Source organism: Lynx rufus, unplaced genomic scaffold (genome assembly GCF_022079265.1).
Source record: "Lynx rufus isolate CCGP_SWC_20201006 ecotype Redwood Valley unplaced genomic scaffold, mLynRuf1.p SCAF_1, whole genome shotgun sequence".
Classification (NCBI taxonomy): Eukaryota; Metazoa; Chordata; class Mammalia; order Carnivora; family Felidae; genus Lynx; species Lynx rufus.
In genome coordinates this window covers 110785938-110803946 of record NW_025814823.1, presented here as the reverse complement: position 1 = coordinate 110803946, position 18009 = coordinate 110785938, and positions in this window count along the sequence as shown.

Here is an 18009-nt window from a genome sequence, read left to right as displayed (position 1 = left end):
GGCTAATATTGACATCCGAGACCCAGAACTCCATGCAGTGGCGGAGAACCAAGATGTAGTGTGTCCACTTTGTTGGACCGGCCACATTTCTACTTGGAGCTAAAGTCCACATTAATTGTGTGAGATCTCAGCCCTCCCTGCAAATCCCAGGTTCTGATCAGAGTAGGCTGCCCATGGAAGCAAAGGGGAGGGAGAAGGTTACTGGGATAGTGCAGTTGCCCACAGTGTCCAGGTCTTTCTCTCTCTCTGGCTGACTTTGCCCTTTGCCCTCTCAACCTGGTCTGCTGGTGCAACAGTTTGCCTCCCTTCTGGGCCCAGCAGTGAGCAGTTCCATCCTTTCCAGCAGAAGTACAAGAGGTTGGAAGGATTCTGAGGGCTAGGTGTCTTCCAAGGGAATGGAAAAGAAGGCTGTCCCAAGGTGTGAAGTCCAGTCTGTGAACAGGATTCTGTTCACCTGTGGGTTTATAGTTACTTTTTTTAAAATTTAAATTCAAGTTAGTTAACCAAGAGTGTAGTATTGGTTTCAGGAGTGGAACCCAGGGATTCATCACTTCCATGTAACACCCAGTGCTCATGGTCTCCTGGGTTTTTAATTTCGACGTGAGGAAGTTGCCAGGATAGATTCTGGAAATGGACCTGGGGTCATTTTTGACCTCCACCCCCCCCCCCCCATCTCAATAGCCCTGAGGTAGTGACCTGCTGTCTGGATGATGTGTCTCAGGGAGCCTGATTCTGGAGTAGTAGGCAGCACTTCTACCCTGTAAGCTCCAAGTCCACCTTTCTTCCAGCTCCCTCCTAAAGAGCCCCAGACCCCTCTGCCACTATTGATGAAGCTCCAGGTTTAAAATTCCTGCTCCTTAGGTGGCGTTTCTCCACCTGACACCCTAATATCTTTGCTTTAAAACCCTATGCTTCTTTTTCTCACAGCCCCCAAGCTGCTTCATTTCTCTGCTGGGTGATGACGGCATGTTCTGGGAATCCTTTACTTCCTGCATATTTTTCTCATAGGGTCCTTTGTGCTTTTGTGCCAGGCCGCCCTTTGGCATATGGGTTGGACAGCACTCCCATGTGGGACCCTTCTAAAGGGTCTATCCCTGGTGGGCCCTGGAGTCAGACTGGTCTGGGTTGAATTAACAGTCTGGGCCTGACCTCTCTGCTGTGTCCTCCCTATTTTGTAGCCTCGAGGGAGACGCCAAACACATTTCTTGATACATTTGGATGTGAGAAACGGTGTGGGGTCTTGAGGGCTAAGTTGAATGCCCTAGGCTTTGCTGGGGCTAAGATGTCCTGGCCCATGTTGCAGCTACCTGCCTTTCTAGGAGGACCTGGGGAGAAATGGAAGAAGGGAAAGAGGAGTGTAGGATGAGGTCAAGTCTAGATGACCTTGGTCTGAGCTCTTTGTGTTTGTATCAACCTCCTACCTTGTAAAATAGACAGTTGAGTAGCTCACAGGTTTGTCAGGAAGAGAAAATGGATTTATGTTTGAGAAAGGACTTTGTGTAGAGGGAGGAGTTTCCAACATGTCAACCCTAAAAGAGCCAGTTCAAGGCTTGGGCCCATCAAGGAACAAGAGCTTGATGGAGCTGCTCAGGAGTTGCCCACAGTCCTGGGACTGCCTTCCCAGCTTCCTTGAGGCATGCAGCTTATCACAGCTGGGTATACCCCAAATCATCCAGGCATGTTCAGTTTGCTAGGTGACATTTGGTGCTTCCTTGGAGTTTCCCAACCCCATTCCGTGTTCCCTATCCTCATCCTTTTCCTGAATCAAGGCCAAAGGGTCCTTCTCACCATGCTCTGGCTGTTCCCAAGAACTTTTGCTTAGAGGCAGTGGGGCCCAGGACCCCGGAGAGAACTACTCTTAGGCCACTTAGTATGCCTGAGCTAAGGGGGCTTGATCCTCCCCTGGGGGAGCAAGGACAGAGGCAGGGCTTGGGTGCCAAGGTTTGCTGTCAGGCGTCCACATAATGCCATTACCAGAGCATTGTGTTAAAAGCAAAATACCTGGGCTCTTCTCACGGGGTCCCTGTGCTGCCCCCTGGGGATGGCAGTAGGTCTAGACAGACACCATCTCTATACCCATGGTGCTCGCTGTCAGAGAAGAGAAGAATTAAGAAATTGCAGTAAAGTATTACACACCAAAAACTGGATTTCACTTGTGTTTCTTCACTTTAGACTTAGCACTGTAATAGCAGCCTGGTGGGCCAGGCACTCTTCGTTCTGTGTGTGCACACCAGCCCAATAAGGTACTTACTGTTATTACCCCCATTTCACAGATAAGGAAACAGAAACCTACAGAGTTAAGTGACTTGCCTGAGGTCCTGTAGCTGATAAGGGAGAGCTGGGATTTGAATTTAGATAAAGTCACACTCCAGACTCCTTGTTCTTTATCACTAATTTGCCTGTTGTTAGAGAAAAACAGCTACAGAGAAGTAAGAAGAAAAAGTATCCAGAGTTTCTGTCCCCTTAGGCCCTAAACATTTAGGTGTATTCTCTTTTTCTTTCATTTAAAATTGCTTTTATTATGAATATAACAGAATATACCACAGGAAAATGCATCAGGCAGATGTGCAGCTTAACCAATTATTACAAAGCAAATGCTTGTGTAGCTAATCGCCCAGACAGAGAAATAAACCTTTGCCAGCTCCCACGCTCCCTTCCTCATAACTATCCTTTTCCTGTCCCCATAGGGAACTATTATTTTGACCTTTGTGGCAATCGCTACCTTGCTTTTCTTTTTGGATTCATCACCTAAGTACATATGCCTTAACACCATAATTTAGGCAGTTTTGGATTTTTATATAATTGGAATCCCATAGCATACATTATATATATTCTTTTGGACTGATTTCTTTCATTCTGTGTTCTGATGGTGAGATTGATCATGTTAGTTCATTCATTTTCATTGCTGCATGGTATTCTATTGTGAAGTATACTGCAATATATTTTTCTAGTCTACTGTCGATGGATGGTTGAGTTATTTCCACTTTCAGACTGTTACAGATGACACCGTTAGCCATGTTCTTGTACATATATGTGTCTTTTGTTGCTTGCAGCAGTGTGTGCATTTCTGATGGGGATATACCGAGGAGTTGACTTGCTAGATGCACACTTTCAACATGAACAGCTAATGCCAAACAATTTTCTCGAGTGATTGAACCAATTTATACTCCTCCTAGCAGTGCGTGAGGCTTCCTGTTGCTCTACATCCTTGCTAGCACTTGGCGTTGTTAGTGTCCTTAATTTAAACTATTCTGTGGATATGTGTAGTGGTATCGCATTGTGGTTTGACTTTGGATTTTTCTAATGATTAGTCTTATTAATAATTTTTTCATGTGTTTATTGGAATGTTCTTTTTTTTTTTAGTGTTTATTTTTGAGAGCAGGCTCCAGGCTCCAAGCTGTCAGCACAGAGCCCAACGCGGGGCTCGAACTCACAAACGGTGAGATCATGACCTGAGCCGAAGTTGGACACTTAACCGAGTCACTCAGGTGCCCCTGGAATGTTATGTTTTATGAAGTGCTTATTCAAGTCTCTTCTTTCTCATTAAAAAAAAAAAGTTTATTTTGAGGGAGGGAAAGAGGGAGAGAGAGCTCGAGAGGGGGCAGTGGGACAGAGAGAAAGAAAGAGAAAGAGAAGCGCAAGCAGGCTCTGTACTGTCAGCGCAGAGCCTGACACGGGGCTTCATCTCAAGAACCATGAGATCAAGACCTGAGCCAAAATCAAGAGTCGGGCGCCTAAGTGACTGAGCTACCCAGGCACCCCTCTTACTTATTTTTCTATTGGAGTATCTGTCTTTTTTCCTGTTTTGTGGGAATTCTCTATTCTGGATATGAGCCCTTAGTTGGTTATTCAAATCCATTTTCTTACTCTATGTCTGGCTTGCCTTGGCAGTCTCTTAAGGGTGTCTTTTGATGAACAGAAGTTCTTAAAGTTTTTTGAGGAAATTATAGCTGTTTTATTTGTATACTTTACATACATAAATTCACAGATTTTAAATGTTCAGTTTAATCGTTTGGCGATTGTGTATATATGAGTAACTGCCACCCCAAATAACATATACGGTATTTCCATCACCCCAGAAAGTGCTCTAGTGCCTCTTTCCATACCCTGCTTTACCCATTTAATAGAGCTAACCACATTCTGATTTTGATCACCACAGAATGGTTCTGCTTGTTCTAGAATTTCATATAGGTGGAAAAGAAGTATGCATTGTCTTGTGTCTGACTTCTTTGGGGCAACATAATGCTTTTTTTGTATCTTGAGATCCACCCCTATTGTGGCATTATCAGCAGTCCATTGCTTTTTATTGCTGAGTAGTATTTGTTGAATGACTAGGTCACAATTTGTTCATTCATTCTCTTACTGATGGACATTTGTATTGTTTCTAGATATATACCCATATATCTGTGTCTGGATTTAATATATATTCTACAGATATTAAATATATGAATGATGTATTTTAATAACTTACTGATACTCAATAATTAACATATTAAATATACAATGTAAATATATATAATGCTAAACTTTAAGTTTTGAGATAATTGTAGATTAATATGCATGTAAGAAGTAATATAGAGATCCTGTGTTTCCTTTACCTAATTTCCCTTGATAACATTGTTTTTTTGAGAGAGGGAGAGAGAGAGAGTGAGCATGAATGTGAGCCAAGCTCATATTCTGTGTATCCTTTACTCAATTTCCCTCGATAACATACATTTATTTATTTATTTATTTATTTATTTATTTATTTATTGTTTTGAGAGAAAGCACAAGTGTGAGCCAAGCACAGCATGGAGCCCAACACAGGGCTCAATTTCACAACCGTGGAATCATGACCTGAGTCTAAATCAAGAGTCAGATGCTCAACTGACCGAGCCTCCCAGGCGCCCCTGTAGTAATATCTTATTATGGTTTTAATTAGTATTTACTTAATAGATAATAATGTTGAACACCTTTTCATGTACTTGTCATCTGTATATCCTTTTAGGTGAAATGCCTACATTCTGTACAGTCTTTTTCCTATATTATAATTGGATTATTTACTTCTTGCTCTCATTTTTTTGACAAACTTTTTAACTATGGCAAAATAGAAAATTTATCATTTTAGCCATTAAGGATACAATTCAGTGGCATTAATTACATTCACACTGTTGTGCAACCATCACCACTAATTGTTTCCCAAACTTTTTCATCATCCCAACAGAAACTCTGCCATCATTAAGCGATAACTGCTCCCCACTACCCCTGATTATCTCTAATCTACTTTATGTCTCAATGAGTTTGCCTACTTAGATATTTCAGACAAACGGAACCATACAATATTTATTCTTTCGTGTCTAGCTTATTTCACTTAGCATAATGTTTTCATGTTGTAGCGTGTCTCAGAACTTCATTCTTATTTATAGATGAGTAATATTCCACTGTATGTACATACCACGTTTTGTGTACCCATTCATTTGTTGGCGGACACTTAGCTTGATATCACCTTAGAGCTCTTTTGAATATTGCTGCAATTAACATTGGTGTACAAATATCTATTTGGGTCCTTGTTTTCAGTTCTTTTCGGTATATACCTAGGAGTGAAATTGCTGTGTCATATGGTAATGTTATATTTAGCATTTTGAAGAACTGCCAAACTACCATAACAGCTGCCCCATTTTTCCACAGCCAGTGTATGAGGGTTCCAACTCCACATCTTTGCGAACATTTGTTTTGTTGGTTTGTTTATTTATTTATTTTGGTGTTACATAGTTTTATTTTAAAATGATTTGTCCAGAGTTAAATTTGAAACTTTTAAAAACATTGAATAAAAAATGTTAGTTCCCACCCCCTCCTGGATTTAGGGGTAGAATGTGTATCAGAGGAATGAATTTTTGAATTTAGTCATTTATTTTATTTTTCTGATAAGGATGATCTTAACAGAATAAAAGAGATTTAGCAGACATATTGACAATCATATCTATCTATCTAATTGTATTTATATTGTATACATATTGTGGGTGTCTTAATATATTTAGTTCAGCTAGTTTATTCCTAATAAATACAAAGCCATGGGTTTGACTCAGGTAAACGTGTTACTTTTTGTTTGTGGTTATTTAGAAAGAGTATTTTAAAAAAAAAGACTCTGCTGTCACAATTAGGGAAAAAGAAAAAAATATACAAAAACCTCAAATGAGTCAAATAGCGCGTTTTATAAATAGAGATGCTTGTTTTATTTATAGTAAAGCTATGGAGTGATAGAATATCCATTCAATTGATACCGTCTATTAATGTATGATAGAAGCAACTTTTATGAATAAAAGAATAAAAAGTAATTTTGTCATGGCAAAGTAATAAGGAATTTCAGATCTTTACAGTTTAGTAAACAGAATAGGTATCAACCATCTGGGTATGGCGCATTCCACATACACGCATACTGCGTCCAGTGGTTACAGGGTCATCTCTGTGCCCACAATAAATGAGCCAATTTTGCCATTTAAACTTGGCGTATGGTCTCAGAGGTGTTGATTATTCAAAATACCTGTTTGCCCCAAGTCTATTGAGCTTAAAAACTACATTTTAATAGTCGTAAGTAAGTAACTAAGTAAGTAAATAAAGTTGCTTTAAATTTTTATTTAAATTCTAGTTAGTTAACATATAGTGTAATCTTGGCTTCAGGAGTAGAATTTTGTGATTCATCACTTACATATAATACCCACTGCTCATCATAATAAGTGTCCTCCTTAATACTCATCACCCTTTTAGCCCACCCCCAACCACCCTCCATCACCCCTCAGTTTGTTCTCTATAGTTAAGAGTCTCTTATGGTTTACTTCCCTGTCTCTTTTTTCCTTCTGCTATGTTCATCTGTTTTGTTTGTTAAATTCCACATATGAGTGAAATCATATGGTATTTGTCTTTCTCTGACTGACTTATTTCACTTAGCATAATGTACTCTAGCTCCATCCATGTCTTTGCAAATGGCAAGGTTTCATTCTTTTTAATGGAAGAGTAATATTCCAGTGTGGATATATACCATATCTTCTTTATCCATTCATCAGTTGATGGACATTTAGGCTCTTTCCATAGTTTGGCTATTATTGATAGTGCTGCTATAAACATCGGGGTGCATGTACCCCTTTGAGTCTGTGTTTTTGTATGTAAGTACCAAGTAGTACAATTACTGGGTAGTAGGGTAGTTCTATTTTTAACCTTTTTTTTTTTTTTTTTTTTTTTGAGAGAGAGGGCACAAATGAGCCAGGGGCAGAAAGAGAGGGAATCTCATGAGGGGGAGAGGGGTGGGAGGAGGGGAGTGGTGGGGGGAGAGAGAGAGAGAAAGAGAGAGAGAAGTGGGGCTCACCTAAAGTAGGGCTTGTGTTCACCCGGAGTGGGGCTTGTGTTCACCTGAAGTGGGGCTTATGCTCATCCAAAGCAGGGCTCAAGCTCACCCAATGCAGGACTCGAACTCACCAGCTGTGAGATCATGACCTGAGCTGAAGTCAGATGCTTAACCAACTGAGCCATCCAGGTGCTCTCTATTTTTAACTTTTTGAGAAACCTCCATACTGTTTTGCAGAGTGGCTGCACCCGTTTGTATTGCCACCAAAAGTGCAAGAGAATTCCCCTTTCTCTGCATCTTTGCCAACATCTGTTTTTTCCTGTATTGTTAATTGTAGCCATTCTGACAGGTATGAGGTGATATCCCATTGTGGTTTTTTTTTTTTAACATTTATTTATTTTTGAGACAGAGAGAGGCAGAGCATGAACAGGGGAGGGGCAGAGAGAGAGGGAGACACAGAATCTGAAACAGGCTCCAGGCTCTGAGCTGTCAGCACAGAGCCTGACGCAGGGCTCGAACTCACGGACCATGAGATCATGACCTGAGCCGAAGTCAGACGCTTAACTGACCAAGCCACCCAGGCACCCCTCCATTGTGGTTTTGATTTGTATTTCCTTGATGATGAGTGATGCTGGGCATCTTTTCATATGTCTGTTAGCCATCTGGATGTCTTCTTTGGAAAGATGTCTATTCATGTCTTCTGCCCATTTCTTTACTGGATGATTTTTTTTTTTTTGGTGTTTGATGAATTCTTTGTAAATTTTGGGTACTAACCCTTTATCAGATATGTCATCTGCAAATATCTTCTCCCAAACCATAAGCTGTGTTTTAATTTTGTTGATTATTTCCTTCACTGTGCAGAAGGTTTTTGTCTTGATGAAGTCCCAGTAGTTGATTTTTGCTTTTGTTTCTCTTGCCTCCAGCAATGTATGTAGTAAGAAGTTGCTCCTGCAGAGGCCAAAGAGGTTGATGCCTGTGTTCTCCTCTAGGATTTTGATGGTTTCCTGTCTCAGATTAAGTCTTTCATCCATTTGGAATTTATTTTTGTATATAGTATAAGAAAGTGGTCCAGTTTCATTCTTCATGTTGCCATCCAGTTTTCCTAGCACCATTTGTTGAAGAGACTGTCTTTTTCCATTGGATATTCTTTCCTGCTTTGTCGAAGATGAGTTGGCTATATAGTTGTTGGTCCATTTCTGGGTTTTCTATTCTGTTCCATTGATTTATGTGTCTTTTTTTTTGTGCCAGTACCATACTATCTTGATGACTATAGCTTTGCAATATAGCTTGAAGTCTGGAATCATGGTGCCTCCAGCTTTGCTTTTCTTTTTCAAGATTGCTTTGGCTATTTAGGGTCTTTTGTTTGTTCAAGCTCTGTGAAGAATGCTGTTGGTGTTTTGAGAAGGATTGCATTAAATGTGTAGATTGCTTTGGGTAGTATAGACATTTTGACAATGTTTGTTCTTACAATCTATGAGCATGGAATGCTTTTCCATTTCTTTGTGTCCTCTTCAATTTCTTTCATAAGTGTTCTATAGTTTTCAGAGTACAGATCTTTTTTTTTTTTTTTAAAGTCTATTTATTTATTTTGAGAGAAACAGAGACAGCACAAGTAGGGGAGAGATTGAGAATCCCAAACAGAATCCAAGCTGCCAGCATAGAGGCGGATGCGGGGCTCAAAACCATGGGATCATGACCTGAGCCTAAACCAAGAGTCGGACACTTAACCAACTGAGCCATCTAGGCACCCCCAGAGTACAGATCTTTTATCTCATTGGTTAGGTTTATTCCTAGGTATCTTACTGGTTTTGGTGCAGTTGTACATGGGATTGATTCCCTGATTTCCTTTTCCGCTGCTTTGTTAATGGTGTACAGAAATGCAACAGATTTCTGTACATTGATTTTATATCCTGAAACTGCTTAATTCATGTATTAGTTCTGGGAATTTTTTGGTGGTCTTTCTGGGTTTCTACATAGAGTATTATGTCATCCGTAAATAGTGAAAGTTTGACTTCTTCCTTGCCAATTTGAATGCCTTTGCTTTCTTTTTGTTGTCTGATTGCTGAGGCTAAGACTTCCAGGACTATGTTAAATAACAATGGTGAGAGTGGACATCCCTGTCTTGTTCCTGACCATAGATGAAAATCTCTCAGTTTTTCCCCATTGAGGATGATATTAGCTGTGGGTCTTTTGTATATGGCCTTTATGATGTTGAGGTCTGTTTCATTTATCCCGCTTTGTTGAGGGTTTTTTTTTTTTTTTTAATCTAGAATGGCTGCTGTATTTTTCTGCCTCTGTTGAGAGGATCATCTGGTTCTTATCCTTTCTCTTGTTAATATGGTGTATCACATTGATTGATTTGTGAATATTGAACCACCCCTGCAGCCCAGCAATAAATCCCACTTAATTGTGGTGAATGATTCTTTTAATATACTGTTGGATTCGATGTGTTAGTATCTTGTTGAGGATATTTGCATCCATGTTCATTAGGGATATTGGCCAATAATTCTCCTTTATAGTGGGTTCTTTGTTTGATTTTCGAATCAAGGTAATGTGGGCCTTGTAGAATGAGCTTGGGAGTTTTCCTTCGATTTCTATTTTTTGGGACAGTTTGAAAAGAATAGGTATTAACTCTTCTTTAAATGTCTGGTAGAATTCTCCCGGGAAGCCACCTGGCCCTGGACTTTGGTTTGTTGGGAGATTTTTGATCACCAATTCAATTTCTTTGCTGGTTATGGGTCTGTTCAAATTTTCTATTTCTGCCGGCTTTAGTTATGGTAGTTTGTATGTTTCTAGAAATTTGTCCATTTCTTCCAGATTACTCAGTTTGTTGGCATATAATTTTTCATAATATTCTCTTATAATTGTGTTTCTGTGGTGTTGGTTGTGATCTTTCCTCTTTCATTCGTGATTTTATCTATTTGGGTCCTTTATCTTTTCTTTTTGATAAGTCTGGCTAGGGGGTGTATCAATTTTGTTTATTCTTTCAAAGAACCAGCACTTAGTTTTGTTGATCTGTTCTATTGTTTTTTGTTTTGTTTTGTTTTCTTTGTTTGTTTCTATACTGCTTATTTCTGCTCCAGTCTTTATTATTTCCCTTCTTCCGCTGGCTTCGGCTTTATTTGCTGTTCCTTTTCTAGTGCCTTTAGTTGTAAGGTTAGGTTGTGTATTTGAGACTTTTTTTGCTTCTTGAAGTAGCCCTGTGTTGCAATATACTTCCCTCTTAGGACTGCCTTTGCTGCATCCCATAAGTTTTGGACTTTTGTGTTTTCATTTTCATTTGTTTCTATGTATTTTTAAATTTCTTCTTTAATTTCCTGGCTAACCCATTCATTCTTTAATTAGTCATTCTTTAACATCTATGTATTTGTGGTCTTTCCAGATTTTGTCTTGTGGTTGACCTCAAGTTTCATAGCATTGTGGTCTGAAAATATGTATGGTATGATCTCAATCTTTTTATACTTGTTGAGGGCTTATTTGTGACCCAGTATGTGATCTCTTCTGGAGAGTGTTTCATGTGCACTCAAAAAGCATGTGTATTCTGCTGTTTTAGTATAGAATGTTCTGAATATATCTGTTAAGTGCCTCCAGTCCAGTGTGTCATTCAAAGCCTTTGTTTCCTTATTGATTTTCTGCTTAGATGATCTTTCCATTGTTGTAAGTGGGGTGTTAAAGTCCCCTCCTATTATTGTATTATTATCAATGAGTTTCTTTATGTTTGTTATCAATTGATTTATATATTTGGGTTATTTCAAGTTGGGGGCATAAACATTTACAGTTGTTAGATTTTTACTTTTGAGACAGAGAGAGACAGAGCATGAACAGAGGAGGGTCAGAGAGAGAGAGAGGGAGACACAGAATCCGAAACAGGCCCCAGGCTCTGAGCTGTCAGCACAGAGCCCGACGCGGGGCTCGAACCCACAAACCATGAGATCATGACCTGAGCCGAAGTCGGACGCTTAACTGACTGAGCCACCCAGGTGCCCCTATAGTTGTTAGATTTTTTTTTTTTTAATTTTTTTTTTCAACATTTTATTTTTTTTGGGACAGAGAGAGACAGAGCATGAACGGGGGAGGGGCAGAGAGAGAGGGAGACACAGAATCGGAAACAGGCTCCAGGCTCCGAGCCATCAGCCCAGAGCCTGACGCGGGGCTCGAACTCACGGACCGGGAGATCGTGACCTGGCTGAAGTTGGACGCTTACCCGACTGCGCCACCCAGGCGCCCCTAGTTGTTAGATTTTTAAAAAATGTTTATTTGTTTGAGAGAGAAAGAGAGGCAGAGTGGGTAGGGAGAACAGGAGACACAGAATCCAAAGCAAGCTCCAGGCTCCGAGCTGTCAGCACAGAACCCAGTGTGGGGCTTGAATCCATGAACCATGAGATCATGACCTGAAGTTAGACTCTTCACTGACTGAGCCACCCAGGACCCCCCTTCTTTGTTAGATCTTCTTGATAGATAGACCCATTAATTATGATATGGTGCCCTTCTTCATCTCTTATTACAGTCTTTGTTTTAAAATATAGGGGTGCCTGGGTGGCTCAATTGGTTGAGTGTCTGACTTTTTTTTTTAAATTTTTTTTTTAACGTTTATTTATTTATTTATTTATTTATTTATTTATTTATTTATTTATTTTTTCCCAAATTTTTAATTTGTTTTTGGGACAGAGAGAGACAGAGCATGAACGGGGGAGGGGCAGAGAGAGAGGGAGACACAGAATCGGAAACAGGCTCCAGGCTCTGAGCCATCAGCCCAGAGCCTGACGCGGGGCTCGAACTCACGGACCGCGAGATCGTGACCTGGCTGAAGTCGGACGCTTAACCAACTGCGCCACTCAGGTGCCCCTAACGTTTATTTATTTTTGAGACAGGGAGAGACAGAGCATGAACGGGGGAGGCGCAGAGAGAGAGGGAGACACAGAATCTGAAACAGGCTCCAGGCTCTGAGCTGTCAGCACAGAGCCCGACGCGGGGCTCGAACTCACAAAGTGCGAGATCGTGACCTGAGCTCAAGTCGGCCGCTTAACCGACTGAGCCACCCAGGCGCCCCGAGTGTCTGACTTTTGATTTTGGCTCAGGTCACGATCATTTGTGAGATCAAGCCTTGTGTTGGGCTCTGCGCTGACAGTGCAGAGCCTGCTTGGGATTATCTCTTTCCTTCTCTCTCTGCCACTTCCTTGCTTGAGTGCACTTTCTCCCTCAAAATAAATAAATAAAGTTAAAAAAATCTAGTTTGTCTGATATAATTATGGCTACTCTGGCTTTCTTTTGATGTCCATTAACATGATAGATTGTTCTCTATCCCCTCAATCTGCAGGTGTCTCTAGGTCTAAAATAAGTCTCTTGTAGGCAGCATACAGATGGGTCTTTTTAAAAAATCCATTCTGATATTCTATGTCTTTTGATTGGACCATTTAGCCCATTTACATTCAGAGTTATTTGTTAGATATGAATTTAGTGCCATTGTTTTACCTGTAAAGTTGGTGTTTCTGGTGATGTTCTCTGTTCCTTTCTACTCTTTGTTGCTTTTGGTCTTTTTTCCTCACTCAAAGAGTCCCCTTTAATATTTCTTGCAGGGATGGTTTAGTGGTCATGAAACGCCTTTGGTTTGTCTGAGAAGCTCTTTATCTCTCCTTCTATTCTAAATGACAGCCTTGCTGGATAAAGTATTCTTGGCTGCATATTTTTCCCATTCAGCATGTTGAATATATCATGGCACTCCCTTCTGGCCTGCCAAGTTTCTGTGGACAGATCTGCTGTGAACCTGTCTTCTCTTGTAGGTTTAGGACATTTTTCCCTCACTGCTTTCAGGATTCTTTCCTTGTCTGTGTATGTCATGAATTTGACTCTTATATGTCTTGGTGATGGCTGGCTTTTGTTGAATTTAATGGGAGTTCTCTGTGCTTCGTGGATTTCAGTATCTGTTTCCTTGCTAGATTAGGGGAGTTTTCAGCTATCATTTGCTCAAATAGACCTTCTGCCCCATTTTCTCTCTCTTTTTCTTTTGGGACTGTGATATGAATGTTACATGCTTTAAGGTATCACTGAGTTCCCTAAGTCTGTATTTGTGATCCATTACCTTTGTTTGCCTCTTCTTTTCAGCTTCATTATTTTCCATAATTTTATCTTCTGTATCACTGATTTTTTCCTCTGCTTTGTTCATCCTCATTGTCATGGCATCCAGTTGGGTTGCATCTTAGTTATAGCACTTTTAATTTCAGCCTGGCTAATTTTTAGTTCTTTTTAACTCTGCAGTAAGGGATAAGGGATTCTCTAGTGCCTTTTGTGTTTTTCTCAAGCCCGGCTTGTATCCTTATAATTGTTGTTTTACATTCTGGTTCAGACATCTTACTTAATATCTGTTTTTATTAAACCTCTGGCTGTGACTTCTTCCTGTTCTTTCTTTTGTGATGAATTCCTTGGTCTTGTCATTTTGTCTAAGTCACTATTTTTTTAATGTTAATTTATTTTTGAGAGAGTGAGCAAGCAAGCAAATGGCGGGGGGGGGGGACAGAAGATCTGAAGCAGGCTCTGTACTGACAGCAGACAGCCTGATATGGGGCTCTAACTCATTAACCAGGAGATCATGACCTGAGCCAAAGTGGACACTCAACCGACTGAGTCACCCAAGAGCCCCTAAGTCACTGTTGTGTGTGTGTGTGTGTGTGTGTGTGTGTGTGTGTGTGTGGGTGATTTTTAGGGAAAGCCTGTTATATTCCTTCTCCTGAGAGTAATGGCTATATTGACAAGAGGTCAAAGCAAAACAGTAACAAAAATAGAGGAAAAAAAAAGAAGCTAGATCCTATTTCCTCTAGAGCTAAAGCTTTGTAGCACTCTATGATCAGTAGACTAGGTGTGTGTGAGAGGAGTTTGTGCTGGTCTTCTGCGGGAGGGGCCTGGTGCTCTGGTTCTTGGGTGGGCTTGCTCTGTGGAGATGCACCTGCAGGGTGCAGGGGGATGGGGCTTGGGGTAAGCACCTCAGGCATATACTGGGTGGTGCTGTGATGCACACTGAAGTTGGTCAGTGCTGATAGGGGATTACGGGGTGGGAGGAATGGTGTTGCCTGTTCTCTCCTCCTTGGAGTGGGGAATTTGCACCCTGCCACTCTTCAGGAAGCCTTCATAGAAGAGCAAACATTCATCCCTCTTCTGTCCTGGCTTCAGTCAGATCCCTGACTTCACCCTGTCTGTGTCTGAGCTGTCTGCCGGGAAGCACAGTGCTGTGTTTTATCTTGGGCGTCCAGCTGGGTTTCAAAACTCCAGACTCCAAGTTTTAAGGAACTGGCACATGCAGACCCATGCTGATCTGTGGGAGAGGGTCTTACCATGTTGTGGCTGGTGCCAGTTTGCATGACTGTGCAGCAGTGGGAGTTTATGGTAAAGTGGAGCAAAAAGCTGGCACCAAGGTTTACTGCCCCCAGCAGATGTCATTTTTTTTTTAATTAAAAAAATCTTATTTGTTTATTTATTTTTGAGAGAGAGACAGAGAGAGAGAGAGAGAGAGAGAGAGAGAGAGAGAGAGACAGAGACAGAGACTAAGCAGGGGAGGGGCAGAGAGAAGAGGGAGACACAGAATCCAAAGCAGGCTCCAGGCTCCGAGCTGTCAGCACAGAGCCCGACGCGGGGCTCAAACCCACAAGCTGTGAGATTATGACTTGAGCCGAAGTCGGATGCTTAACTGACTGAGCCACCCAGGTGCCCCTGATGTCTCTGTTCTTAAGCTAATAAGTGGGGCCACAAGTTGGCACCTGTCAACTCTTTTGTCTCCTGAGAGGCCTTGCCACCTCTACCAAATGCACTCCAAAAAGGGGAACTGTTTCTCCCTCTGAGACCCAGGGGATCTTTGAAGTATGCTGTCTGCTTCTGGGCCTCTGTCCTCCCTCCCCATAGGAGCACCACTTTGCCTGCCAGGCTCTACCCAGCAGTGGTGCAGACTTCAAAAACTTCAGATTATGGGCTCCAGTGTTGTAAACATTTGTAATCCTCAGCTGCCCTAGTCTTCCTAGTCAATGGTTTTAGGTAAGTGTTTCTCTGATGCAGTTCCCTGCGTGCTGCCTTCTCTTTATCTCTCTCTGTCTCTGTCTCTCTCCTCTCTCCAAGATCAAGGCTCCCTCCCCTCTGCAGCACCCTCGATTCTTTTCTTCCTGGAATCACGACTCCCTACCTCCTACCTTTCCATGATGTAGCTTCTTTTCTCCCTCTAGTTCTGCAGTTTGTTCTCTCACCATTCAGACTTGGATGTTTGGAATGTTTTGATAGTTATCTGTGTTCTAGGGGCGAGGCAAGACTACAGTCCCCCTACTACTCCACCGTCTTAACTCCCCCTCCCTAATTTCTGATTTTAGTTATTTGTATCTTATCTCTCTTCTCTTTGTCAGTGTAGCTAAAGTTTTGTCAATTTTTTGATCTTTTCAAAGAATGGAATTTTAATTTCATTTATTCTATTATTTTTCTGTTCTTTACCTCTTTTTAAACCTTTATTTTCTTCCTTATGCTAGCTTTTTTTTTTTCTTAAGCAATCTCTGCCCTCAGCATGGGGCTTGAATTCATGAGCCTGGGATCAAGAGTCAGATGCTGTACTGACTAAGCCAGCCAGGCACCCCCCTTTGCTGGCTTTGGGTTTAATTTGCTTTCTTCTCCCTCCTCCTCCTCCTTTTTCTTCTTCTCTTTCTTCTCTCCTCCTCCCCCTCCTCTTCCCCTTTCTCTTTCCCCTCCCCTTCTCCTTCCTCCTCTTCCTCTTCCTCCTTCTTTTCCTTCTTCTCCTTTTCCTTCTCCCCCTCCTCTTCCCCTTTCCCTTCTCCTTCCTCCTCCTCCTCCCCTCCTCCTCCTCCCCTTCTCCTCCTTCTCCACCTCCTCTACCTTCTCTTCTTCTTCTTCTTCTTCTTCTTCCTTTTGTTCTTCAAGGTATAAAGTTGAAATTTTTCTTCTTTTTTTAATGCAAGCATTTACATCTATACTTTTCTCTCTGAACATGGCCTCCTCTGCATCCCATATGTTGTAGTATGTTGTTTGTCATTTTCATTCATTTTTATGTCTTTTCTAATTTATCTTGTACTTTCTTGTTTGACCCATTGGTGTTGTATATTTTAAAATTTCTCCATATTTGTGATTTTTTCAGTTTCTTTTTTGAATTATTTATTTCTAGCTTAATTCCATTGTGGTTGGGAAAATAGTTTGTTTAAATTCAATTAAAAAGTTGATTGAGACTTGTTTTGTGACCTAATATTTGGTCTTTCCTGGATAATACTCCATGTATACTTGGGAAGAATGTGTGTGCTGCTGATGGATAGAGTGTTCTATATATGTCTGTTAAATTTTATTGGTTTACAGTGTTGTTCAAGTCCTTATTGATCTTCTGTCTGACTATCCATTATTTTTATGTATGTATGTGTTTTTCGGTAATCTCTATGTTTGAGTGTGGGGCTTGAATTCATGACCTCAAGATCAGGAGTTGCATGCTCTACTGACTGAGCCAGGCAGGTGCCCCTCTATACATTACTGAAAGTGGTTGTTATTGAAGAGCTGTCAATTTCTCCTTTCAATTCTGTTGTTTGCTATATACGTTTTGAGGTTCTGTTGTTTGGTTTATATATGTTTATAATTGTTATATCTTCTTGCTGAACTGGCCCTTTTCTCAATATATAATACCTTTCTTTGTTTCTTTCAACAAATTTTAACTGGATGTATTTTGGATATCACTATAAGTATCCCAGCTCTCTTTTGGTTACTGTGTGCAAGGAATATCTTTTTCTGTCTTTTCACATTCAACATATTGATGTCTTTGGATCTAAAGTGAACCTCTTGTTTATACAGCATGTATTTGGATAAAGCTTTAAAATAAAACATCCATCCTACCAATCTCTGCCTTTTCACTTGGAAAGTTTGATCCATTAACATTTAAAATAATTGCTGATAATGGAGCACCTGGGTGGCTCATTTGGTTGAGGATCCGACTGTAAGTTTTGGCTTGGATCATGGTCTTGTGATTTGTGAGATTGAGCCCCACATCAATCTGAGAGTGCAGAGACTGCTTGGGATTTTCTCGCTCCCTTTCTCTCTGCCCCTCTTCTGTGTGTGTGCACACACACTCTCTCAATATAATTAAACTTAAAAAAAATCGCTGATTAGGAAAGACTTCTGTTATTTTGTATTTGTTTTCTGTATGTCTTATACTTTTTTTTGTCCTTCATTCTTCCATTTACTGCCTTCTTTTGTGTTTAGTTGATTTTTTTTGTAGTGAACTGCTTTGAATCTATTCTCATTGTATGTATGTATCCTATATTTTCTTTATGATTACAATGTGATTATATTTATGATCCTGAATTTGTAACAATCTATTTTAAAGCTCTGCCCTTATATAGCTCTGTCCTCCCTCCTTTATTTTGTTGTGTCACAAATACCATCTGTATAAATTGTGTGCCCAGTTACATAGATTTATAATTATTTTTTATGTGTTTGTCTTTTAAATCCTGTAGGAAATAACAAGTGGAGTTATACATGAAAAATATAATAGTAGCTTTTTATTTGTCTATATATTTATCTTACTAGGCATCTTTATTTCTTTATATAGATTCTTGTTACTGTCTAGTGTCCTGTCATTTCAATCTGAAAGAATCCTCTTGACATTCTTGTAGAGCAGGTCTAATAGTACTGAGGTCTCTCAGCTTTTGTTTATATGGGAATGTTTTGGT